Source organism: Pleurodeles waltl, chromosome 2_2 (genome assembly GCF_031143425.1).
Source record: "Pleurodeles waltl isolate 20211129_DDA chromosome 2_2, aPleWal1.hap1.20221129, whole genome shotgun sequence".
Lineage (NCBI taxonomy): Eukaryota > Metazoa > Chordata > Amphibia > Caudata > Salamandridae > Pleurodeles > Pleurodeles waltl.
This window is the reverse complement of record NC_090439.1, coordinates 1,054,614,640-1,054,642,276: the sequence shown is the minus strand read 5'-3', so window position 1 is coordinate 1,054,642,276 and position 27,637 is coordinate 1,054,614,640.

The following is a 27,637-nucleotide window of genomic DNA, read 5'->3' as shown; positions in this document are numbered from 1 at the left end:
TTGGGGTCCCTGGAGCCAGGGTCGCCTGGGAAGGTGGGCTGTGTGGCACCCCTTCCCCTAAAAAATGTAATGTTTAGGCCAGGCCCCAAGGGATGGGATCCCCTGGGCCGAGATCAGCCTGGGGGGGCACGCAGTCCACCTCCCCAAAATAAAATTAAATAATTACATTGGGCTTCGGGATGTGTTTCCCTGGGCCTGGATAGGCCTGGGGAGAGGAGGGCCATGAGGGGTTGGGTGGTCATAGGGTTTGGCTGCATGAATTGGCTGTAGGCCAAGCACTGTGTCCAGCCCCTGCCATGCACGGCAATGGCTGAAGGCACCCTAAGGTAACTATAACGCACACCTTTTCCATGCACAGATAATTATTCCACATATTTTATCATTTATGACATCTTCTCTGGCATCTTTGATAGTATAAGTGCAACATTTGCAATTTAATTATTGATAAGAAAACTGCATGGCAAGTGCATGAGTTATAGTTACCTTAGGGTGCAAGTTATAGTTACTTGAAATAACTGTAGCTATAACTGCTGAATTTCTATAGTTTTGTACAAGTAAATTCGGAACCTAATTATAATGCCCCTGTAGCATATACATACACACACATATATATATATACATCTCTCTCTTTCTCTCTCTCTCTCTATATATACATATATATATATAAAACCTAGTGGTAGTTCAGAACAAGACTCTATAGAAAGAGCATTTTTTGTTTCGCTAATAGCTTTGGCGTGGGTTGATGAATCTTGATGAACCTTTCCAAGAAAATACAACGCTCACTTCAGCTACCATCTGGAAAGTTTTGGGGTGATCCGTCTAAAGGGGAACCAAGAAAAAGGGGAGTCCCAAAACATTTTTCCCCATTCATTTTTTCCATAGGGATTTTGAACAGTGATATTGGCAAAACTACTGGACAGAATTGCACCAAATTTGGCAGAAACGTAGGTCCTGCTCCCAAAAGTCTCTTTTTTATGTTGGTGTAAATTTGTTCAGTAATTTTTGAGGAATTAATAGTAAAAATAAATTGCTGATTTGGGGTCCCTAAATCATGTACAAAGGTCATTCACTGTTTGCCGTTCTGTCTTCTCTGGTAATGGTATCAAAAAGCCTTTTAGTTTTTGATTTTTTTGATGTGTGTTAATGGATTAAATGTATTTATCAAGAGCAGGATTTCTAGCACATTGAGGGGTCCATTATTTGGGATGGAAGAACTTCTTAAATGGATCTGGAAGGTAGCTTGGCAGATCACCATTAGAATTTTGTTAAATTATTCTGCAAGTCTGCATCTTCTCTCAAAGGTATTTTGGTCTCTTATCACGTTGGACGGATTATGGTCCTTAGGTGTAGGACAGAAATAAAGGCCTTTTCTCAAGAGTTTTAATCCACCTGGTGACAGCAGCCCTCCAGTTAAGTCAATAACTGTATCTGATGTCTGAAGGGTTGAGGCTGACTGGCGCTGTGCAGTCTTTTTTGTCTTAAACACCTTCTGTTTTTCTATGTTGTTTACACACAGGACATTCTTTAAAACTTCCAGTTCTTTTTGTAGCCTGATATATATATCTCTATATATAGAGAGAGAGAGATAGATTGAGAGATAGATATATTATATACATCACTAAAAATAACAAAGGTTATAGGGTTGTTGTAGTTAGGCTCACACTTCAAACGTACCAAACCATAGAAATTCACCTGTAATAGTTAGAGTTATCTCAAGTAACTATAACTTGCGCCCTAATGTAGCCATAACTCGTGCCCCCACTATGCACAGTTTTTCCTCTAAGATTTTACTGCAAATATTACATTGATATTATTAGAGATGTAATCAAAGATGTCATGAGTCCTGTAATTTGTGGGGTAATTAGCAATGCATGGCAAGGGAGTAAGTTATAGTTACCTTAGGGCATGAGTTATAGTTTCTTGAGATAACCCTAATTAAAACAAGTGAATTTCTAAGGATTGGTGCATTTAAAATGTGAGCCCAACTATAAAGGCCCTGTAATCTTTGGTTTTTTAAGTGAATTTCTATGGGTTTTTAAAAACAATTATTTCCTACATATAACATCCCTGTAATCTTTGTTTTTTTTCAGTGAATTTCCATTGTTTATCTAACGTAAAGATATTTTCATTACTCCAACCACAGTTGTGTACAGCAGTACACCCTGCGGCCACCCACCCAACACCACACTGCGCACGGCCCTTAGGATGTGCGTGCCTGGATTTGCCCAGGGCCTGTCTCTCTGGGTGTGAGATAAGTGTGAGAGGGTGTATCTGGGGAGGAGAGTGGTTGTGAGAGTGTGTGTCTGGGTGTGAAAATGGGTGCATCAATTTTTTACTGGTCGCATCAGTGTCTGTTTGGGTCTATGAGTGGTTGCATGTAGGTTTTAGTGGGTCTGTGAGTGGGGGGTGAGAGGGTGAGTGGGTCTGTGAGCAGGTGCATGAGTGTCTGTCTGGGTGTGAGACTGGGTGCATCAATGTCATAGTGGGTATGTCAGTGTCTGCGTGTGTCTGTGTGTGTCTGTGAGTGGGTGAGTGAGGCTTTCAGTGAGCTTGTGAGTGGGTGTTTGAGAGTGTGAGTGGGTTTGGGACTAGATGCGTGAGTGTCTAAGTAGGTCTGTGAGTGGGTGCATTAGGGTGTGAGTGGGGTTGTGAGTGGGTGCACAAGGTACTAATTGGGTCCATGAGTGGGTGCGTGAGTGTCTGAGTGGCTCTGTGAGTAGGTGCGTAAGGGTCTGAGTGAGTGTGTGAGCTGGAGAAAGAGATTGAAAAAGGGAATTTTAAAAGGAGGAAAAGAGTGAGAGGGAGAGAGTTAGAGAGTTTTTTTAGGCTTTGATGAATGGTATGATTAGAAATATATTTCTGGACGAATTGAAAAGAAAAATTTATGTGTCAATTAAAAAGAGTGAGATCACCATTAAGTATGAACCTTAAACTTTTAAAGAGATGAAAATAGGTAACCGACCACAGACACACCTGGACTAAAACCCTCAACTTTCAGTGTGAGGGTCTGTGACCTTAATCATTATGTCGCCGATGACTACTTACTGTAGTCATTGCATAGATAGATTGTAGCAATGACTATCTTTCGCTCTCTCTTCCATCCCATTGTGAGATGTAAGAGAGAGAGTGACAGGACTACAGTGGGAGCCTCCTAACCAGCTCCCCACATCCTGTGCGAGCCGGTATTGCTCCCCCATGCAAGGAGTTGCTTTTCATAGCGAATACCTGCTTGTAGGAGAAACGTTTCATCTGATTTCTCCATACACACATTTGTGCACAGGGAAAACAGATGAGACCTTCACTTTCTGCAAGGGAGAGCTGTTTGACAGCTGGTGGTCAGGTGGTGTTCCCCAGGGCTTAGGGCTCTGAAACAGAACCCCTCACTTTTTTACTGAAAACTCAGATGGTGGCAGTCCCTGTGGGTGTGAAGTGCTGTGCTCCCCCACCCTCTGCACACATAATTGTTTTGGCCCCGGAGAGGTGGCAGTCCCCAGGGCAGCGGAGGGGTGGAGGCCGCAGGCTTGGGTCTTGGCCCACCCAGGGACTTCAGAATTAGCAAGAGCGGGAGTCGGTGCTTGTTTTTTCACAGCATTTTTTGTTTTTTAAACAATGCTTTTTAGAACTGGGGGGTCCCTCTGGGACCCCATCACCCAAGCTATGGGGTCAGTGTGACTCTACCCTGGCCCCTGGCTGAAGCCGATTCCCAACATGGCTGCCAACACATTGTTGTTGAAGTTTTGACAGCCAATTGGATCTCAGCACAAGATTGTCCCTGCATATAGAAATTTGGATTTTCTTTAATTCCTCTAAAACTACTGAACGGATTTACATCAAATAACAAAAAGGGCTCGTTCTCGACCAAGAGCTACCTTTCTACGGAATCTGATGTAATTGTGTCCAGTGGTTTAGGCGCAATCGCTGTTCAAAATCCCCATGGAAAAATGTATGGGAAAACACGTTTTGGGATCCCCCTTTTTCTCAGCCCCCGCTTGAGCGATCACTGACATTTTCCAGACAGCAGCTAAGGTGACCACCGCTTTCTTTGGGTGGGGGAGGATTTTGTGAAGATTCATCAAACAGCACCAAAGTTATATGGTAGTCAGAATCGTGACCACACATTTGCTGACTTTAGCTACATTTTTTAAATTACAGGACTTTTCATTCTGAATATATTTTGTAATTCCATCACTATACACTGGAAACATGCTGACTGCATTCACATGCGCCTCTGTGAAGTTTTTCAATCAGCCGTCAAAGCACTAGGCATAATTTCAAATGCTTTTATATTGTTTGTTTTGCTTTCTCAAAGCTGCTCTCTGCTTTATTGAGGTCCGTTATGTATGTTTGTTCATCTATCTATAGGATGCCTCCTGTCAAAGAAATTATTTTCCTTATTCAATGTGTGCAATCTATATTCTCAAGCAGTGGAGCACAGCTGTCTCAGACAACTGCTACGGTTGATAACTAAAACAGGGATCATGATATTTCTATCTATTGTCTGTTTCGATGTCTATAACGCTGAAGTAAAAGAAGAAGAATTGACTAACACATTGATCGGATCCATGTGTCTGCTGTTTTGAATCACCCAGTGTATCTTTGCATCAACGTTTGCACCTCCTGCTAAGTACTTAAACAACATTTTTGATAATTACCATTGAAGTTCTGTTCAGAAATTGCGACTTCAACCAATTGGCTAAAAGCATAGGAAAGGAGGCATATAGAGGTCACCAGACCACAATCCATGTGATTGCATTTCAAAATGTATTTGAACAAACTTTTCATTCATTATATCTTTGCAAATAATTTAGCATCCTAACTTTGAAGACGTAATGTGCCAATGGTTTCAGACCGCAGATCTGTTAAAAAAATTGATACGTATGATACTGAAACGCAATTTGGAAGTAGCGCCCTAAACAGCCACTTCAAATCGAGATGAATTATTTATAAACTCAGTTTACATGTCATAAAAATGTGCTGGCTCCTGCAATGGGTTTGATAAATAGAAAATAATGTTTTAATGGTTGCAAACAATCTGAATTTGCAAATGGGGGATTGTTACAGCTGAAACATGTAATGCACCTGGTTCGTAATTCAGAAACACTAATGAACTATTACAATGTATGTAACCAAGAAACAGCTCGCTCTATTTGTTCAAAAAGGTTTTCGATGTTATAACGTGAATGTTTAGATACATGTTACTCCATCCTGAAAGGTTACTTTTCCTTAGTTCACTTTGGGACATTTTAGGAATATTGGATAAATATTGGTGGTGAATGCTGAAACGTGTTGTTATCACCACTCATGGCAAAGGCATCTGTTTTAGCACTAATGGTCTTACAAGTCGGACTTGTAATTCCCTGAAGTTACTAATACAGTGGGGGTGAATTACCAGCCAGTTACAGATGGGACTTTTAGAGGAATTAAAGGAGTAATAAGTAATACCACTCCTGATTTCCTGATTATTTCGCATTTCCTCCCAGAATTTAACTTAAAGATTCCAACTGTTGGTACCAACTTTTAATGGGGGACCAATAGACTTATAAGGCCGCTTAGAAAGAGGGCCTATTTTTGGGGACTGCACCAGGTTTTATCGAGATGTATTTTTCTTCTGTCTTCATCTCATCTTGAAACTATTGACAGAGACGCTGATGACCAATTCTTAAATGAATCAGGACACCGCCACAAAGCGTCACAGCAGTGAACCCTTGGGGGCATATTTATACTCCGTTTGCGCCGAATTTGCATCGTTTTTTTAGACGCAAATTCGACGCAAAACTAACTACATATTTATACTTTGGCGTTAGACGCGTCTAGCGCCAAAGTTCATGGAGTTAGCGTAATTTTTTTGCGTGAACACCTTCCTTGCGTTAATGATATGCAAGGTAGGCGTTCCCGTCGTAAAAAATTACTGCGATGCATATGCGTCGTATTTATACTCCCGGGCAAAAATGACGCCCGGGAGTGGGCGGGACTAAAAAACCCGCATTTGCGCCGGATTTTAGCACCTGGGTCAGGGCAGGCGTTAAGGGACCTGTGGGCTCAGAATGAGCCCAGAGGTGCCCTCCCAAGCCCCCAGGGACACCCCCTGCCACCCTTGCCCACCCCAGGAGGACACCCAAGGATGGAGGGACCCACCCCAGGGACATTAAGGTAAGTCCAGGTAAGTATTTTTTTATTTTTTTTTTGTGGCATAGGGGTGCCTGATTTGTGCCCCCCTACATGCCACTATGCCCAATGACCATGCCCAGGGGACAGAAGTCCCCTGGGCATGGCCATTGGGCAAGGGGTCATGACTCCTGTCTTTGCTAAGACAGGAGTCATTTCAATGGGGGATGGGCGTCGTAAAAAAATGGCGCAAATCGGGTTGTGGCGAATTTTTTGCCTCAGCCTGACTTGCACCATTTCTGGACGCCCATACGCCATTTTCCCCTACGCCGGCGCTGCCTGGTGTACGTCGTTTTTTTTTAACGCACACCAGACAGCGCCGGCGGCTAACGCCGGCTAACGTCATTCAATAAATACGCGCCCGCATGGCGCTTCAGAATGACGTTAGCCGGCGCTAATTTTTTTGACGCAAAACTGCGTTGGCGCAGTTTTGCGTCAAAAAGTATAAATATGGGCCTAGGCTTCTTGCTACCTCTGGCACTGCCTAAGTGAACCCGGGCGTCGATGTTCTGAAGTAAGTGTAAAAAAACAAAAGATAAGCCAGGATTCTCATGAGGCTTGTATACTTTTGGTAGGGAGCAGTTACCATGGACATTTCACCGAATCTTAAATAGAATAAACGCGTTCAGTTGCATGCAAGCTGCAATCAATCAAAATGTTACTCTCCTGAAACCTTATCACCATTTGTTTTGTGCAAATTCTATGTCAGGATCCAGAGGTGAGGATTAGGCTTCACCTTTCTTCGTTTATTAGCCCAGCAGCCATTACATTTTTTAAATAACGTTTAACGTTTGACTACATTTCCCATGAATCAATATGAAAGAACAAAAGAAACATCCCGTCCAATCAGCATCTCCAAGGTCCTTTCATATTCCCTGGAAACGTTCTAGCCCACTCTTTCTTTGCTGCCCCAGCAGCCTGAGATGAATATTTTTCCTTCCTTCCTCTCATACACGGTAAAAAGGGTTGCTTTGCTCATTGTTTTGCCTTTTTTAAAGGTTTGCCCATATTACCTGCTTTACTAGCGCAAGTGCTCATTACGTTTCAGTGTGGCCTTATGAGCTTTCTCGCTCTTTCGCGGCCGCCTTTTAGTTTTGCAGGCTTTTCGCTTGGTGCAATCTTCGGACCGCTTGGGGACCCGTCCATTCAGTTAAACCTGCGCTGCGCGTCCTACCACTCACCACAGGGGCAGCTGGCATCTCATTTCACTCGTTCTGGCCGCCTCTTCGCACTCGGGGCTGTCGGTTCTTAATTTCAAGAGCCGTCTGGAGTGTTACACCCGCGCTGTGGGGCAGATCAGCCTCGTGTGAGGCTTCCTTTGGGGCACAGCCCAGGTGAGGTCAACGGTTCCCAAAACGCCAAGGGAGTACCGCCCCTAGCCCTCTGGGCTTTGATTGATCCCTGCAGGGATTGTGCAAATTAACGAGGTTTTTCCCTAAGTACATGTATTTCCCCTAACTTTCCTCCCCTTTTTCCAGTGTTCGTTCATTGCCACTACAATTTGTATTGTCCTTTAATCTGAACATCCTGGCATGGGAGAATACGTGGAGGAGGAGAATATTACTTACCACCCCATCGCCGAAAATGTTTGCCACTTTATGGATGTTTTCATTTTCAAGGCTGTTTCCCAGGCCATTGTGCCCCTGGATAAGAAAATACTCCAGCTTCAGGCTCAATGCCAGAAACCCCTTGAAGCGAGGGGCACTGACCCACTCACCTCCACGGTGACCCTTGAAATCTGGTCAGGAAAGTAAGTGCAAACTTACAGAGGGACAGGGAGTTGATCTATACACCTTTGCGTGTCTTAAAAAGGTCTTTATGGATGTCCATCCTTTACCTCCCGATCCTCAAATCCCAGGCACTTTAGGAGGTTCCCCGGTCGCTTCTCCTACCCCACATCTGTGGAAATGGGATGATTCCCCCAATACCCCTATGGAGATGGGCAGTAAAGCAGACCCTGGTGTCCTTCTCCTGACCCTAGGCTCACCAACCACCTCGGTCATGTTAGACCCAAAGGAATTATTACACACATGCTCCTAGGAATGGTCGCCGGCACCCAAGGTGGCAGCCTATATCGCAAGTCGCCTGTGGAAGCCATTAAACAAGAAGGTCAGGAGTCACCTAAGAGCAGAATGCCATAGGCCAAATCTAGAGTCATTTTTTGCACGGGAACGCCTACCTTGCATCTCATTAAGTCTCCACTTCCAAAAAATGACTTTAACTCCATAAATTTGGCGCTAGACGGGTCTAGCACCAAAGTATAAATATGGAGTTAGTTTTGCACTGAATTAGAGTTAAAAAAAATGACGCTAATTTGGTGCAAACAGAGTATAAATATGCCTCCATTTTAAAGAAGGGTGCGATTGTTCCAGCCTCTCTTCACCCCCAAGGTTTCCTCAGCAATCTATTCCTAGTGGAAAAGAGGGTTGGGGCCAACATCCAGTTTTCAACCTCAGGGAATTCAATGAGTGGCCGATTTATTGCCACTTCATGATGGCAGGCATTTGCTTTCTCAGGGACCTGTTGTTGGTAAACCATTGTATGGTCCTTTTGGAACTCAAGGATACATATTTTACGGTGCCCATTTCCCCTCCACATCGATAGTTCCTACAATTCCAATGGAGGTCTCAAATATTCAATTTTGCCTCCCTTCCTTTCCGTCTATCCTCCACTCAATGGTGTTTTACCAAGGTGATGTAATTGGTAGTGGAACACTTGAGAGCACGGGGCATCAGCCTGAAAATCTACCTCGAGGACATCCTGATTCACAATCAATGTCCTGGCTGTCCATCTGCCCATCTCCAGATCACCATAGACCTGTTAAAATCTTTGAGGCTCGTGATCAATGAGAAGAAATATTCTTTAACCTTAGCCCGGTGTACACAATTTCTGTGGTTTATGATAGATTCAGTCAAGGCTACGCTGAGCCTTCCTTCTCAGGAACTCTCCAAGATATATCACAAACACAAGAGAACTTTGGCCAAGTCCACAATATCTCTGTGTCATCTAACAAGAGTGGTGGGCCTTTCTTTCATCTTCAGTTCAGGATATATTTCCAGGTCCCTTACACTACCAGGAACTGCAACACCTGAAGATGTTTCATTCAACAGAGAGGTCTTACATTCTCTCAGTCCATTCCTCTCTCAGAGGAGGAAAGGGAAGAACTACAATGGTGGTTTTCCCATATGGATGCATGGAATGGCAGGGACAATTTTGGCTCTCAGCACGATCTAGAGATAGAATCTGATGCCAGTTGCGAAGGTTGGGGGCACACTGCAGAGAATTGTTCACAGATGTAAAATGGTCATCCACAGAACAAAACCTTTGAAACCGTCTGGAAATAATGGCAGGATCATATGGTGTGAAGTGTAGAACCAAAGGCAAGGCTCGATGCTATGTCCTCCTAAAAATGGACAATGTGGCGGTGGTCCACAGTATCAATTTCCTCGGTGGGACAAGGTCAAATACCCTGTCAGATCTGGCCAGGGCCATTTGGGCGTTATTGCCTGGACAGTCATATTTCTATAGTAGCAGAACACCTTCTGGACAAATCCAACCAAATGGTGGATTAGCATTCCTGACACTGGCATGATGCCAACCTTTGGAAACTTAATCAGAAGGTGTTGCGGGAACTCCAGCTTCAATGGAACCCCTTCACGATCGACCTCATTGTCTTTCGCTTGGATCACCAGTTGGAGAGGTATTACAGCTTGTGTCCGGACCCCAACACAGTAGCGATCAATGCCTTTCTCCAAGATTGGAGCAGCGAGATGGGCTATGCCTTTCCTCCGTTTGCAATGATCATGCGGCTATTAACCCAAGTATTGTGCCAACGGGCAAACTTAGTGGCGATCACCCCGATTTGCAGCTCAAGTCTGCTTCCCAGTTTCCTCTACCCATGTTTTTAGACCTCCTCAAGGAACCCCATGGGATCAACATCATGTGATGTTGTCCCATTCTCTCCGTCTCATGGCGTGGCAAATTACAAGGAATGTTGGAAATTCCCAACACTTTCTCAGAAAGCTGCCATGTTGCTCTCCAGGGCAGACAGCACAAATAAAAAATACAGTTCTGCCTGGTCAAGATGGTTGGATTGGTGTAGTCAATGACGGATGGATCCCAAGGGGGCAGACATTGTCTGCATCTTGAATTTTTTGACCCCACCTTTGGCCTTAGAGGGTTTGGCCTATAGATCCATCAATTTCTTTAGATGGGCCATATATTCAGGTCATGTACCGGTGGAGTAGCAGCAAGTGGGGGACCATCCTCTGGTTTGTAAGCTTCTCAGGGTATATAGACTGTTATCTCCTTCTCAAGCCCGCTTTTCAAAGTTAAGTGATGTAAATTGGTCCTATGCCTGTTTAAACCCTGGCCATCTAATAACTATCTGTCTAAGAAGCGGTTGTAAGTGAAACTAACAACTTTGTTGTGCTTGATAGTTTCGGATGTGAGAGCCCTAGGTTTAACAGGTAGAGTATTCACCCTGGAAGGAGTAACCTTGAATATTTCTAGAAGGCCAAAATGTGATTCAAGGATAGTATCATACCCTGCTTTTGAGGATGTTCCAAAATTGTGTGTGGTTAAGTGCTTGAGACATAGGAGTCAATGACAGAGGAATTATGCCGTCCAGGAGATGGGCAGTTACTCATTGCGTTTACTAAACCTCACAGGCTGTTATCTTCACAAACTATTGCTAGATGGCTCCGATTGGCCATGCAGGTAGCAGGTTGCAGGTATTGACATTTCCCAGTTTGGAGCACATTCAGTTAGAGGGACTACGGCATCTTAAGCCTTCTCTCTAGAAACCAGGCTGGAGGATATTCTTAATGCAGTGGATTGGTCCTCGGATTCCACCTTCAAAAATGTTTATTTGAAGCCAGTTAACAATCTGGGATCTCTGGTGGTGGAAGAGATTTGAACTGGTCATAACACAGAATGAAAAATGTCCTAAGTATCGTAACAAAAACTTTCAATTCTGTTAGGGACTCAGAGGTGAGTATTAGCCCACCCAGTTTGTACTGGGGTTCTAGGCCCTCCCAATTCAAGGCTCTAGAGAGGAACGAAGGCCAATGACTCTACAATTGATGGGCAGTGAAATGTTGATTTTCTGCTGTTTCTGAGATAGACTTACATGTCTCAGAATGTTTTTTTGTGGCACCTATTTACTTGGAGTTCAATTGATCTTACTCCTTTTCTGTGATACTTAATAATGCATTCCCTAGAATTGTTTAGCTACTCTCTCATGCTATTCTGTATTTTGTCAGGGACGGATTCCACTAAACAAGAATGACATGAAGACAAATTGGATGTGTTCGCAGGAAGAAAGAGGTGGATAGAAGGTCTACAGGGAATATGAAAGGACATTGGAGATCCTGATTGGATGGAATGTTTCTTGTGTTCTTTCCCATTGATTCATGGGAAACATAGTCAAATGTTAAATGTTATTAAAAAATGTAATGGCTGCTGGGCTAATAAACAAATAAAGTTGAAGCCTAATCCTCACTTCTGGGTCCTTGATAGAATTGAAACTTCCGTTACAACAGTTAGGAAACTTTTTCATTCTCCTGTGTTATGTTATATTATGGCATGTCATGTTATGTTATTTTATGTGTATTTTTATAGTGTACAAATCCTCCAGAAAAGGGTTTCCAGGTGGGAGAGGACTGCTGAACTGCTGAGAAAAGCAGATGCATACCTAGAGTTTAAAAAATCCTGGTTTTGAGTTTATTCTTAAATTCCAGGGAAGTTCCCACAGATCACAAGGAGAGAGAGAGTTGATTTCACATTTGAACAGACAAATAAGAGAGTCCACATGTCCAAGGAGATTCTCTTGTTTAGGTAGAGAGGGCCGATGTTGTGCATGGCTCTATAACTGTGGCAAAGGAGGGTAAAGAGGATACACCTCTGTATCAGGAGCCAGTGAAGAAACCTGAGGTGACTGGAAACTGTTTTGTGGACTGGGAAATTTAAAACCAGTCTTGCTGCTATGTTTTACTCCAATTTTGGTCTTTTAATCAGGATTCGCTGACTCCCCAGAACATTGCCTTAGTCCAGTCTGCTTTTGCTTAGGACTAGAGCTACAGATTTGTGAATGTGAATGGTTAATGAAGAAAACTTTGTTCAGACCATTTTCAGAATTCCAAAACAGAATGCTGAAACTGATGTGACTTCTTCAGCCATCATGAGGTAATTGTCATCAGTAGTCCCTAAGTTTCTGTCTGAGTTGACAGGTTGAAGGGTAACATAGCTCAATGGATTAGTGCACAATGTTGCTGTCAAAAAGAACCACCTACGTTTTATCATCATTTAGCTCAAGGTGATTGTTTCTCATGCAGTTGGTGACCTACAGCATACATGTGTTAAAACTGGACTTTGACTTTGAGACGATTAATTGGGTGTCATGTGCAGAAGATACAATCTCAATGGCAAAAGTTCTACTAATGTCAATGAGGGTGCATTACAAATAATGGGGCACAGGTAGAACACCACAAGTTATTTGGATTGTAAGGTTGTGAGCAGAATGGTTGGAGGGTAGTTTGAGGAAGAATAGAAGCCACTTGATGGCATTCAACCGTAGGCCAAAGTAATGGAATCACTCAAGCAAAGTGACATGTGACATCACATATAATGCTGCTATAATGTATGCTAAGGGCTGCTTAGTCTCCCTGATGCAGATGCATTGCATGTCGCCACAAGTAGGCCAGTTTACGCTGTGAGCAGACCAAAAACCTGACTGAGTTGGATCTAGTAGATGACTGGCTTTTCTTCAATTTATTTTTACAGGACTTTGTCTGGGAAGGACAGTAATGAGATAGGCTTGTAATCCACTAAGATATTAGGGTTTGCAGAAGGCTTCTTCAAAACAGGAAACTCTTTGGCATGTTTTAGGACTGTGGGAAATGATGCAGGTGCCACAGATCAGTGAGAGCAGGGACAATTTTGTCAGAACAGAGCAAGATGTGACAAGAGCAGGGGTGATCTGATGATCCTGACTTAATAGAATATATAGGCACATATCTAAGAAAAATGAAGCACAACTGCGCTAGCTCAGTTGTTAGTGTTTTCTTAATGTGAGCTAATCTCATTCCCTAGCGCCATCTTTGCGCCATATTTAAGAAATGACGCACGATGGCACTAAGGAATGGTTAGCGTAAAATGAAAATGACGTTGACCATTTCACCATGCCATAAGGAAATATGATGCTAATGCTGCAAAAGTGGCGCTAGAACGTTTTGGGGCACATAAATATGTTGGAAAAGGGTTAGCACCAATTTGACTGCATTAGCATCAAAACAAAATGCACAAGCAGGAAAAAATGCAATTTGAAGAGAAGGTGGAGTTTTCAGGTCAGGAGAGACCGAAGAGAGACCCCCAATTACCCAAGTACCAGCCAGGAGGGTCTAGAAAAGTCCCAGGAGAAGGACAAGAGAAAACAAAAGTTTTGCTTTAGTGGGGAGGAGCATGACATCCTCGTCAGAGAGGCGATGGAGCACCAACACTAGCTCTTCGTCACCTGCAAATTGCCAGTTTGTAGGAGAGATGCAATATGGCAGGAAATAGTAGACAAAATAAACAGCATGGCAGAGGTGAAGAGGACTGTCACTGAGTGCAAGAAGCTCTGGCACGATTGCAAGCACAGAACTAAGAAGAAATTGGCCAGGAACTGAAAGGCCGCACTGCAGACTGGAGGTGGAAGTCCTGTACCACAGGAGGACCTGGATGAGCTAGAGGAGATGATTGCAGTGGTCTTCCCGGAGGAGCTGGTCACTGGAGTAGCAGGACAAGACAGCACAGACTACCAAGAACCACCACAAATGCAGGGTAATTTCCGGGGGATGGAAAAAATTGAATTCCCCAAATGGCAGAATGGTGAGGCACATAGGACACACTCAATGCATGCTAAAGGGTTTCACCGGTACACATAGGCCCTGAATCAAGACGCACCATCCCCACCAAAGTCACATATGTACTGATGCTTTGGTTATGCTATGCACTCCAACATATACACAATGTGGACATAGGCCACTCATTACAGTTATATTCCGCCATTTAAATATGCAGAAATAATGTGGCTGTGCGATGACAGCACCCATTGCATATTGTCAAAGCCCCTGTATCTATGCAACATATACATCTTAGGACAGAAGACAATACCAAGTGTGGTGTCAGGGTGCTGTATCTGCCCAAAATGCTTCTTGCAGCACACATTTAAATGCCACCTTAACGAAAATAGCTTATACATGTGCAGGAAGGGACACCTCCCTGCACATAAATAAATCATCCCCTGCGGCAAGCACCTCTTCATCATCCTGCAACAATGCCTGTGTTGGTGCAGGGAGAACAAATCTGTGAATGCGCAGGGGAAATTGTAGGGCTGTACCACATTCAAGTAAACATGGCACATCCCTGCATATATAAACCAGTGCAGTGTTGTGCAACACATATTGCTAGTGCCCTGAGCCATGCCACATGAGAAAAAAGTTGTCCTAAAGCTTGCAACCCGTGGAACACAACCCATACAGGGTGTACCCACAACAACTCAGAGACAACCATATGCACCATATGGGAATGGCCACAAAATAAAATACATACAACACATAGAGCATGTCTGTGAACATCGTGTGTGCAGCTGTACAAGTAGCTGCAATGTCATCATCTGACAAGATAGATGCCCAGATCAAACTGAAAAAGATGGTGCAAGGCGCTGTGCCAAATTAGGCAGCATAACGCACCATCATTTTTAAAACGCAGGAATGTGCCATATTTATATGAATACGACGCACCCTGTGTTTCCCCCTGCGCCAGAGGTAAATTAGCTGTTGTGCCCCAATGCAGCCACCCTTGCACCACAGTGCAAAGATGGCTGCATTGAGGGGGAGATTGTTTTTGTGCAGGCAAACCTTCCTGCACAAGAACAAATTTTAATGGCGATCTACTCTTTCTACGTGCGCTGCAGAGTGCATCACACTTACACAAAGCAAAACATTGAGGAGAAATGTAAGCATTTCCCCTTGTTTTGCCATGCTAACGCCACCTCTGGGCTGAGGTTAGATTTTAGTGCTGCTTCCAGTTTACGAAAATGTGTAAATCTGAGGCAATGTCATAACGCAATGGGTGTTGCTGTGACACTCCCATCGCGACACCCATTGCACGTACCTTCCATGTAAAATGCTGGATGTGAAGCAGCCATCCGTACAAGGTGGTGCCTTGTAAATACGGCGCAGGGCATTGTGATACCATAGCCAGACCAAAAGTGAGACACCAGTGGCGCTCGGGGCACCTGAATATGCCCCAAAATACCTTGTGAGCTTGACCCTTGTGTAATGCACAATGCAACACATAATGTACAACTACAACTTCAGGTCACTGACATGTCACTGAGCTTCCAGTAGCAAATAAATGATGTTTCATGTCAACAGCCACAACAATCTAAGTTTAATTTACTCTATCTCATTACAGAGGATGATGGCTTACCTCCTACCGAGTTGCCTGGCCTCGCTTTTACATATGGCGTGAATGACCAGCTGCCAACCATGAACAGACTCTACAGGATGTCCTAGGATCCCTCCAGACACCACCTCCAGTTGCAGGGAGGACACACAGTATTGCAGGGTATCTACATGAACCACCTAGCTACCAATACACACCACCAGCCAGTACTGACACAGTCCTGACTCCGAGGACACAGAGATCAACTTTCAGAGGACAGTGGTAGGAGTCCAGCTGGAGTTGGTCAAGCAGGTGCGTGTGGGGATGGAGACCATGGCAGCCAGCCTAGAAAGAGTCGGACGCACCTCAGTCCACATAAGGACAACCCAGCTGCCATCAGAGGCACCCACTCCCTGCTACATGAACTCCAGCAGTCTCTGGCCGACATAGCTTCTGTCGTGAGGCAGAGGCTACATCAGTTGCCCACCCAAACTGGCAACTGATGTAGCTCAGAGTGTTCTTAAAGTGACTAATGTTTTTTTTCAATTTATTTGTAAGAAAAGACATGACCACACATCTGCAGAACATATCCTCCATCCTATAATGCCTCCAGCATTTCCAATTTTTGGGGTACATGTGTTTCAATATATTTGTTATGTTCAAGTTTGTACATGCTTTTGTATTAAGTTTATTGATTCTGTGTGCTTCCTATAGACCCAGGAGTATCCCTCCATAGATTACCCTATTGTGCTGTATTGCTATCTCTCCCAGTATTCATTCCCATGTAGGCATGAATGGCTGTTTCCAAGGCTTTTGGGCTGCATTGACGATATGTTGAAGATTAGACCCTTTGGGAATCCATAAAAGGAGAAGAGTTTCTCAAACAGTGCTATTTCTTTCAGCCCAGTCTAGACATTCAGTAGGTATAGATATCATAGTAAGTATAGTGAACAGGGTATTATGCGTGGTGGATGTCCTGACTCCCACATTTAAGTCTATGCAACTTTATTGCCATGTCTTCAAAACTCTAAATAAGACTGTAAGTCTGTTGTGCTCATCCAACAGCAACTCCTTCTTACATGTTTTGAAAGTTATGATCATATCCGTTACAAAGAGATCACCCGGTGTTTGACAATTCTCCTTCTCCCACCACAAGAATTAGTCCCCATGCAGTAGTGGGGTATAATCAGGATTGTGGTGGAACAAGGCGAAGAGGGAAGGAAATGTGATAATCAGTGAATTCTTTTAAATTCCATCTCATCTTTCTATGAGTGATGTCTCAAATCAGATACACATGCCACTTCAGGTATATATTGTTTAGGGAGCCAGATCAGGGCCAATAATGTTCTAGCCATTAAAGCCAGGTCCACATGAGGACAGTGCATTTCTATGGCTCTAAGAGACCAATCAAATACTATCTGCAACTGGGATACCATGCAACATTTCCCCATGTTTAGGTATTTCAAGCCACCCCCTTCCCTGAGAATATATACCTGAGAATATATACCAGTTTTTTAGATATTCAATGTTGTCCTCTTTCAGATGAAAACATCATGGGCATATTGGATATCATTCAGTTTGCATCTAGTAATTATTATTGGGAAGGCCTGAACAACTACAGAATTATTGGTAAGCCATTCATTGTTTGCACCAAAAGCCTATTCAGCCTTGAAAATAACTACGTTAACCACTTCTGGAGGTCAGCTTTAATATTTTCAAAAGGATTTGAAGAGCAAAACCTATGGTGTCCCCAATTCTTTGGTGTGAAATAGAACCCTCAAACATTTAATTGTATCCTTGGCCAACCTGAAAGGAGAGGTCACTTATACAATGCTGTCCAGCACCCAAGTCTAACTCAATGCCCAGAATCTCAGATTTTTCTGAACAGACATTGAACCCTGATATATAACTATACTTATCAAGAATATGCACAACTTTGGAAACTGAGGCCTCTCTATCTCTCAAGGTTAACAGGTTATTGTCAGAGAACAGCTACTAGGTAATCATATGCCACCCAAATAGTATTCAGTAACTTTGGACCAAACCAAACCAAACCATATTTTATCCAACTAATACTTCAAAAAAGTCAGTCAACTCAATAAAGAAGATAATGATCTTTAAGACACGCAATTGTCTTTGAGATTCTCTGCCCTTTCTGTGGGGTCATCCCCAAACATTTTACCTTCACCCCTTCTGTTTTTTTTACCCAATTTGTGTTTGCTAACCAGAGCTAAAGTGCTTGTACTCTCTCCTCTAAACAGGGTAAAATTGGCTTACATCCAGTGGCCACCCTCAATTTACTTGTATGTCCCTAATAAAGTGGTACTACAGGTACCCAGGGCCTGTAAATTCAATACAACTTGTGAGCCTGCATCACTTATTGTGCCATCCACGTATGTAGCCCTGCAAGAATATATCAGGCCTGCCATTGAAGCCTGTGTGTGTAGGTATAAACTGTCATTTTTGCCTGGTAAAATAAACATTTTGCCAGGCCCAAACCTTCTTTTCTAATACAAATGTCACCCCTAAGGTAGGCCCTAAAGAGTCCAGGGGTAAGGTGCAGTGTATTTAAGGGCTTGCAGTGAAAAACGCCTAAATTCATTTTTCACTCCTGCAGGCCTACCTAGCCCATAGGATAGGGTTCTGCAAAGTCGGTCCTGGGGAGCTGGGTCCATGCCAGGTTTTTAGCATATCCACATTTAGAAAAAAGATGTTTCAGAAATCTACATTTTTCTAAATGTGGATATGCTAAAAATCTGGCATGGACCCAGCTCTCCTGGACCGACTTTGCAGAACCCTACCATAGGATAACATTGGGTTATGTTGTTACATTTAATAAGTGATAACATTCAATTGGAAGGCAGACACAGGTTGAGTTTGGGGTCTAAAGAATTTTAATCAAAAGCCCTTACTAATGATGAAGTTAGAGTTTTTTGGTCACAGTTCTGAAAATGCCACTTTTAGGAAGTGGGCATCCTTTTGTCCCAACCATTTGGAGTATGCTGCCTGTATCCTGGGTCACATGACTAGGTGTAGTTGGCAGTTGGTCTTTGTTTATTTCTTTGAGACTGTGAGACAAATAAATGCTAGGTGTTGGCAGGATGGGCCACTCTGAGTTAAGAGGGGGAGGACCCCCTACCATACTTGCACATCACAAAGGCCCTGCCTGAGGACTCTTATAAAGAGCTTGACACTACTGTATTGTGACACCAGACAATCTGTGGCAACGGCAGGGAGGCAGGAAATTCCAAACACCTGTGGCGGGTGGAAACCTCTAGAAGTTTCTCCTGCTTCGAAGTGGGCACCAGATATAAATACTGGACCTCAGACCCCCAACGGTTGAGTACACATCTAAGCCTGTGGAAAACTCAGAAGAAGAACTGCTGTGCTGGTCTGCTACAAGAAGGATTGTCACTCTGCTGCCCTGCTGCCCCCCAAATGAAGGACTGGACTTGCATCTTGAATCCAGGTCCAGAGGGACTCCATAGGCTAGTTAGCTATCTTCCTCAATCAGAAGCCTCAGGGACACAACAGGATTCCTCCATCTTCTACCAGGAACCTGGACTGTGCCCGCTGTAAGTCCTGCCAAGGAGAGCCACCACAGACCTGGACCCGTAGAGGTGAACCTGAAGGTGCGTTATCAGCCGCAACATGGGTCTCAGCAGAACCGACGGATCAGAGACACAGTGCATCACATCACCGATCAGAAACTCCATTTAGGAGCTGCTGCATGATGCATCACTTCATTAACCTCCACATTGTGACTGCTGCATGGTTCGTCTATGGCACAGGACTTCAAATTGCTGTCCTCAAGCTTTCAGGAACCACTGATGTGCGACTGGACCTCGATGCAGGTCATCGCATCAACGTCTTCCTGGATGAAAATGCAGCACCTCACATTGCATCTTTGCAGCTCAAAAGAATCTCCACTGTGTGATGCAATCCTCAACATGGGACTCCACATCACTCTGCAACCAAGATTTAAGCTACTCTTGCTCAGTGTGCCCAACTGCACTCCATCGCAGTCAGACTCAACTTGTGACTTTTTCCCGGTCCGGCGTGAGAACATATCTACAGTTGTCTCTTTGTGTTTTTTGGTGCTATTTTCACCTAAACATTTTACATTATAAATCTTTTATTCTACTGTTTGGATTTAAATTTTTTTGGCCTTAAGTTATTTATTAAATTTTACTCTATTTTTCTAAAGTGGTGTGAGATTTTTCTTATGTTTGCTTGTGACTTCACCCTTTCAAGGTCTGTGGTTGGTGCTTGAGCAGGCTTCCACCCCACTCAACAAGTAACTTAACTTGATATAGACACCATTCATCCCATCTGGTACTGGTACCTTGTTAGGCTGCACATTTTGAATGACTTGTTCTACTTCTTCCATTGTGATTGCTTGAACTAACGCTTGCAGACCAAAACATTTGACTATCAATCCTTCAATGTGAGTTTCCATTCCTTTGGCTTCTGGGGCATACATCTAATATAGTGCAACAAACAGGGGACAAATGCTGCCTAAATTACTGTGTGACTGTTTGCATCTGCAACACAGAGCATTCTGAACTTATCTTTTTTTATTAGTTAGTTCACAATATAGCTGCTTCATGTGAGGCAGCACTCTTTCTGAACACTACGTCATTAGTACATTCATCTGTCCCCTTGTTGTGTTCACCTTCCTCACTGATATTACTGAGGCTTTCACGTTAAACTGGTGATGCCATTATGCTTCTTTAAGATTCTTCTCCAGATTTTCTTTTGTCAGCATGCAGTTACATCTCTGGTCTACCCTGGCAACTATACATTTCCTTATGATGGCCACCACATGGTATTTGGAGGAAGCTCTCCACTGTCAGTGAGGTTTAGATAGTCTTAATTGTGGTCTTTAGGTTCAGTTTTAAAAAGTCTATCTCAGGATTTTAGGGCCCAAGTGCCAAGAAGTTCCAAGTTTGCCCAATCCTGCAAACCCATATAAGTGGCCCATGATAAAATAAGATGTTCAGGCCTAGTTCCCTCTTACATGTTAAAGCAGTTAGAATGTTTGCCCTCGATTTTATTCAATTCTCAAGTCAGCTGTATGACTCTGAGAAATGAAAAAGTATTCTCTATCCTGCAGGTATTCATTTCTCTAAGCAACATATATCCCAATTTCAGAGAACTCTTTAATTGAAGTACTTGACATGCCACCACTCAAGTATCTATTTGACAGTGTTGGTTCATTGCTAGATTTTGGACCATTTTAAAATCTCCTTCCCACACAAGTCCTCCTCTCACCTCTTACTATTAATCAGAGTTTAAAGACACACCTCTTGTCTTGAATTCAAGGCATAGAAAGATAAAAGAGTAAACTTCCATCTCCTCAGTTTCCCTAATAGTAATGCATATCTCACTGTCATAGGATGACCGATATCACGTACACCAGACTGATTGTATTGTAAGGTAAGTATGGTTTATTGTTGTTTTACAGGATACTTTCTGATGAGTAAGTCTGAGGTAGTTGTTTGTAGATGTCTCCGCTCGTCTGGGTGTGCTAATCTCGTCTTCTTCTTTCTTTTCTCTCCATAGGCCTCTCGGGAAGCATGTGGGGACAGAAGAAGAATAGGCACGGTAAGTGATTTTTTTCAGCGCTCTCTTTTCCTTTTCTCTCTCTCTTCCTTTCACTTTTAGGTTCTTTATTCTCTACTTTCTCTTTCCCTTTTTCCTATACTCCACTCTTGTCTCTTCATTTCTTACTGGCTCTTCCTTAGCCCTGGTTTCTGGTCTTTCCTTCCTCCTCCTGTATTCTGTCTTTTCTTAGACCTGTCTGTTTCTTCTGACCGTTGTCTTTTCTCTCCTGTACCTCTGTCCTCTTTCCCTTCTTATTTGGCTCTTGAATTGTCTTTTCTGTATTTTCGTATTTTCTCTAGTCTGGTCCTTCCTGTCGCAATTGACACAGTTTCTTTCCTAATCCACCTCCTAGTTTGTGCTCACAGTGTTTTCTCCGCCCCTTCCCCCTCTTTTTCATATAACCTCCCGCCCAGTGCCCGTGCTCGTATTGTTTCCCGTATACCACCTGCTCCTCCCGCTTCCCGTCATCCCTACCTGTCCCTAGCTCCGAACCTTGCTTGGCCACACTTCTCCTGAAGCTTGGCGGGTCCTAGGCATAGCCAATAGGAAGAGCGGCCCTCTGGGTTGCTTCCGGGGCAACCCAGGCAGAGACAGTACTAGGCGCGATTGAGTGCGGGTCGGAACGGTCCGACCCTTCACACTCACCTCTTTCCTATCTTTGAGAATTTCCCAAACCTCAAATACTAGGGCCCCTATTTATCAATATTTTACACAACATAGCAAGACACCTTGTTGTGCTGCACTGTGTGAAAGGGAGAGGGCAAAATGCATTTAACATTATATGGTGCATTCCTGCTCCCTGCCTGTTCTGGTGCACAAACCGCTACCTAGCTCCAATGCAGGCACCCTTGTACCATGGTGCAATCGTTCGTGCTTTGCAGGCAGGATTATTTTAGTGCAGGAAGGGACACCTTCCTGCCCCAAAACAATCCTTAGAGGCTTTTCTTCTCTTTCTGTGTGCAGCAAGCTTAGAAAGAGTAAACAAGGAGAAGAAATAAAGTTATTTCCCCTTGTTACCTTCTGGTGAGAAGGCGTACAATTATGATACATTCCCAGGTCTACCAGTGTTGGTATATTTGTGAATATGTCAGAATGCAAGGGTGGATGCCTGGGAACACCAACGCTTTACCCTTGGCATGGCTCCATGTTTCAGTGTCACGCAAGGCAGTGATTTGTGCTGCCTGATGTTACTCTAGATTTATCATACCACGCAGGATTACACATGGTGGCCTTGTGTGGCTTGGTAAATTTCATTTAGGTTTTCCATCACCCTTGCATCCCCTTTGTGTGGTGGAAGGACAACACAAAACCTTGATAAACATTGCCAGCGGTCTCTCAATGTACTGAAATCATCACACCACTCACATTCTGTCTCGCTGTAGTGTGGTTTTGTGTCCAATAGTCTAAGCTGGACATCAATCTTGTGTTCCTCACAAAAACATGGATTTTTGAAAATAGACTACATCGCGAAAAGCTTGCAGGAGTACTCGCAATTATGTTGTGGTGTTTAACCACAAGTTCAACCATGGTATATTACAATTGATTAGGCAGAAAAAATTGTGCTCAGAGGGAGTCACTTCCTCCTTAGTGATTCATCTCTCTCCTCGCATATCCAAAAGAACAGTATCCCAGAAGAACATTAGTCAAATATGTTTTGGTCTCCTATACCTCAATCAACATTAATTCAACTTCAAATCCTATCTATTTTGAACTCAGAATTCATAATGGCAGGATTTCGAAAAACTGCAGGTGTGGTGGTTAATTGACTCCTATCGCCTGCCTCCCTCTATGTCCATGACCCCTGGGAAGCGCTGTTCCGCCTCCTGATGATGCAAATTAATTCCTTTAGGTAACCACAAAGGAGATCTCCTCAGTGTGATTCTTTTCTTTGTTGTACTATAAAGACATCATCTCACATTATCATTTTTCACAGTCTCTTGTCCTCATGCTAGAGGGAGCCAACTCCCATCTGCCACTGTGATTCCTCCTGTTGTATGTTAGAGGGTTCTGTTTCAGATCCAAGTCCTGGTTGTCAGATTTTATGGGTCTTCCCCTGAAACAGAAACAAAAGAAGAAATGGGAAGATTCAGTTTGTCCCTACTCCACCTGTTTCTTGATTCTTTTGTTATTTCTCAGAGATCTCAGCTTGTTGAGCATTGCTTATTATAAAACCTTGAGTAAATAGATCACATTTCTCTCAAATTCACAAATGTCTGTATGCCTGGCTTCTTGCAGTATCTTGTACCCCTGAGCTGAGGAAGATAATTTGTGGCAAGTTATTCGCCGGGGCAGGGGCACTCACACTCTGCCTTCAGACAACGTTGATGGACTCAGTATATGTCTCCCTCAGGATGTGCTTAACTAGTGAGATGCCCAAAACCCCTATGTCAATACCCTTCACATTTTCTTTTACATAACTAATTCTTATATTAGTCTACCAGAAATTGTACTATAGTTCATCATGTTTGTCTTTTAAATTCTGAAGGAGTTAGATCTGGCAGCTCTTGGCGTGGTTTCCCTGTACTTTTTGCTTCTGACCTCCTGTTTTTGGATCCTGTGCTGTAATTCCTTTTAGCTGGTGTTGATACTCTGGGCACTTCACCACAGCTAACAAGTCCTAAAGTGCCAATTCTCTCTGTCTAAATTGCATTGGTGATTGGCTATCCATGACTGGCCTATTTGATTTACTTGTAAATCCCTAGTAAAGTGCACTAGACGTGCCCAGGGACTGTAAAGCAAATGCTACTAGTGGGCCTAGTGGGCTACTAGTGATTGTGCCACCCACATGTATAGCCCTGTAAACATGTCTCAGACCTGTCACTGCAGTGACTGTGCATGCAGTTTTAAACTGCCAATTCAACCTTGCAAGTGCACCTACTTGCTAGGCCCAAAACCTTCCCTTTTACTACATGTGCGTCACCCCTAAGGTAAGCCCTAGGTATATCTTTTATGTTCAGTTTCCCATTGGTAGCAGACAGAGAAGTGGAGTTTGGGATCTCTGAACTCACAATTTAAAAATAAATTTTTTGGTAGTGTCACAGTTCCGAACGGGTCTAGTCAGGACTCTGTTTGAGGCACCCCTTGAGGTCACAGAATATCTCCCAAGGAGGTAGTGTACCGAGGCAGAAGAGCAGCTAAGAGCAAATATGTGGAAAGGACAGCTATGGTAAGGCATAGAAAACAGGATAGTGATTGCAGAGCAACCTTAGTGTGAACAAACAGGGAACGGATCAGTAATGGACAAACACACTGGGGTTACCACTAAGGTTGTACACAGTTTAAGGCTCAGATCTTCCCACAGCAACAGGGAACGTCAGTGCCTCTGTGCAGATTACTCTTACAGATAGTCACCCCGCAAGCCCCATAGAAAGGAATGCCACAGAAGTGATTCTGTCTCTGAACCCTTAGGGCACAAACAAGGATTGTACTTACATACACAAGACAAGCCCTTGTGGGTCCAGCTAGAAACACAATGGCAATTCCTGGAAAACAGTATTAGCACACTGTCACTGTTAGGCACTAAAGACTACATATAACACTAGTCAAAGGATGGGGTAGGAATTGCCTCCTGGAAGCCAGGACCCAACCCCAGCACAAAGGAAAACACTTATAAACAGGTGAGGACTGATAGTACACTTACCAGACACAATAACCCAAGTGGAAACAGAAACAGAAGGAACAAACTAGGAGGCAGAATCAGGGAAAGGCCTGGAGAACAGGAATCAGGCTCAGACTGAAACAAAGCAGGAACAGGACTGGAAAACAGGGATCCGTCACTGGCTGAAACAAGCAGGTCAAGACTGGGAATCAGAGATCAGGTTCTGGCTGAAACAAACAGGAACTGGACTGGGAAACAGAGCAGGCTCTGCCTGGAACAAGCAAGGAAAAGACTGGAACACAGGGAGCTGGAACAAGCAGGAACAGGACTGGAAAACAGAGAGCAGGTTCAGGCTGAAACAAGGCAGGAACAGGACTGGAAAACAGGTAGCAGGCTCTGGCTGAAACAAGCAAGGACAGGGCTGAGAAAAAGGTAGCAGACTCTGGCTGAAACAAGCAGGAACAAGGCTGAAAAACAAAGAGCAGGTTCAGCCTCAAACAAGGCAGGAACAGGACTGGAAAACAGGGAGCAGGCTCTGGCTGAAACAAGCAAGAACAGGGCTGAGAAACAGAGAGCAGGTTCAGGCTGAAGCGAGACAGGAACAGGACTGGAACACAATCCAACAAGGGGTATGGAACACAAAGGGATCAGAATCCAATGCACAACGAGGAGCTTCAGGGAATGGCAGCTTATAAGCAGTTCCAGGCAGCAGCAAACCCAGGGTTGAGTCACATGGCTGGGCTGCACAAGAGAGGTCACAGGTGTATGCAGTTTTAGTCCCTCATAAGTCCTGGAGGAGAGAATCCAGTACAAAGGAGTAACCAGACTTTTCCCATAGGAAGCAATGGACCGCAGATTACAGGTCTTACCGACTACCAGGCTGTGCATTATGAGGCCTGAAGTACATGGGAGCAAATTTAGAAAATTGGAAAAGGGAAGCAAACAGGATTCAGAAAGGGACTCTGTATGAGTGTTAATGATGATTTCCAGGCTACAGATAGTCTGTTTACAGCGCCCCCTAAAGATGCAAGGCATAGTCATAACATGTAGAATTGTTTTTCAGATTGTCTGTTTGAAAATGCCACTTTTAGAAAGTGGGCATTTTCTTGCTAAACCACTCATTTCCCACGTCTGCGTCTGAATGACAGTTCACTGTTTGTGAATTCCCACTAGACAGTGACACAAAGGGAGCTGGGGAGTGTCCTGCATATCCTGCTGAGGCTCATGGGCTAGAGTGGGGAGGGTGGAGCTGACACTTACACCGTAAAGGGCTGTGCCTGTCCTCACACAATGCAAACTCCAACCCCCTGCAGTGTGTCTGCGGCCAGTTCTGGGCAAGGTAGGATCTTCTGAACAACAGAGACTTTCCTTTGAAGTTTGCCCTCTTCAAAGGCAGAAATGAGTATCAGTAGTGGACCTAAAACCCCAGATTTTCAGATGACTTCTGGATCTAGAGGAACCTCTGCCAAAGAGCTTGATGCTTGAGAAGCACCTGCCACTCTGCCTGTTGCTTTGCTGTGCTGCTGCCTTCGCCTGAAGAGGAAAAAAACTGGACTTTGCTTTCTGAAATTATGATTGTGAAGTTTCTGAAAGGGCTTGGACTGAGCTTGCCCCCTGTTATGAAGTCTCAGGAACATCAAAGATGTCATCTGCCAGTGCCTCGGCTCTTCTGCTGGGAGTCCTGACTTGCTAAGTGGTGTGAAATCCAGTCCCTGGGGCCTTAGAAGTGGAAACTGCTAACCTGCTGGGGAAAATCCATGCACAGCTGCGTGCGCATGACAAAAATCAACGCTCGCCCCACCCGTGGCTGAAAATCCAAAGCAGAGCATCCCTCATGGCTGGAGAAATGACGCAGCACCTGTCTCACCAGAGACTCTTCACACAGCACACCAAAGTTTTCCACACATGGATCTTGGGCGTCAAAGTCTTCAACATCCCCACAGGGACCCTGAGGCTTCACACCCAGGATCGACGAACAGCCTTCCTTGCAAGAAAAGAATCAATGCACGGCCTCCACCGAGAGTAAAGAATCGACACACGGCATCACTTATGAGTAAGGAGTCGATGCATCACTTGCTTTTCTGTTGCACCATCACCCTTGTGGCTTTATTTTTTATGCATACCAGGTACTTAGTGCTAAAACATTGTATCCATTGATTTCTGTGGATTAAGACTCTCTTTTTATTTAAAAATATTAATATGTTTGCTTGTGTATGTTGGACTTTTGTCATGTTGTTCTTGTTTAATTTAGATAAATATTGGCTATTTTTCTAAACTGGTGTGTAGTCCTTTTGTGGTGTTTTCCCTGTGTTATTGTGTGTGTTTTGTACACATACTTTACACATTGCCTCGTGATAAGTCTGACTGCTTGTGCCATGCTATCAAGGGGGTGAGCAAAGGTTATCTGAGTTGTGTATCTCCCTTACTCTGACTAGAGTGAGGGTCCCTGCTTGGACAGAGTGCAAACTGACTGCCAACCAGAAACCCATTTCTAACAGAAAGTCTTCTTACACCTCTGACAAGAAGTTGTGAGATTCTGTCACTGATGTCTTGAGCAACTCTAAGGTCTCCTTGTTGGTGCTTACTCCAACAGCTTGTATGTCCTTTGCAATATTACTTATTGTATCTTTCATTTCCATGTTGTACTGATTTGAGGCAGTCTGCCAATACCTCTTCCGGAATCTGCAAATGTGTTGCTGAGCTTTTTCTTGAGGTCTAAAAGGCAGTGCTGTAGATCCTGTTTTTCTTGCTCACTTTTGTCTGTTCAGCTGCCAGGTGCAGGCAGTTCCTACCCCACTCTCATCTTTCTTAGCTCTATCCTTTTCTACACAGTGGGAG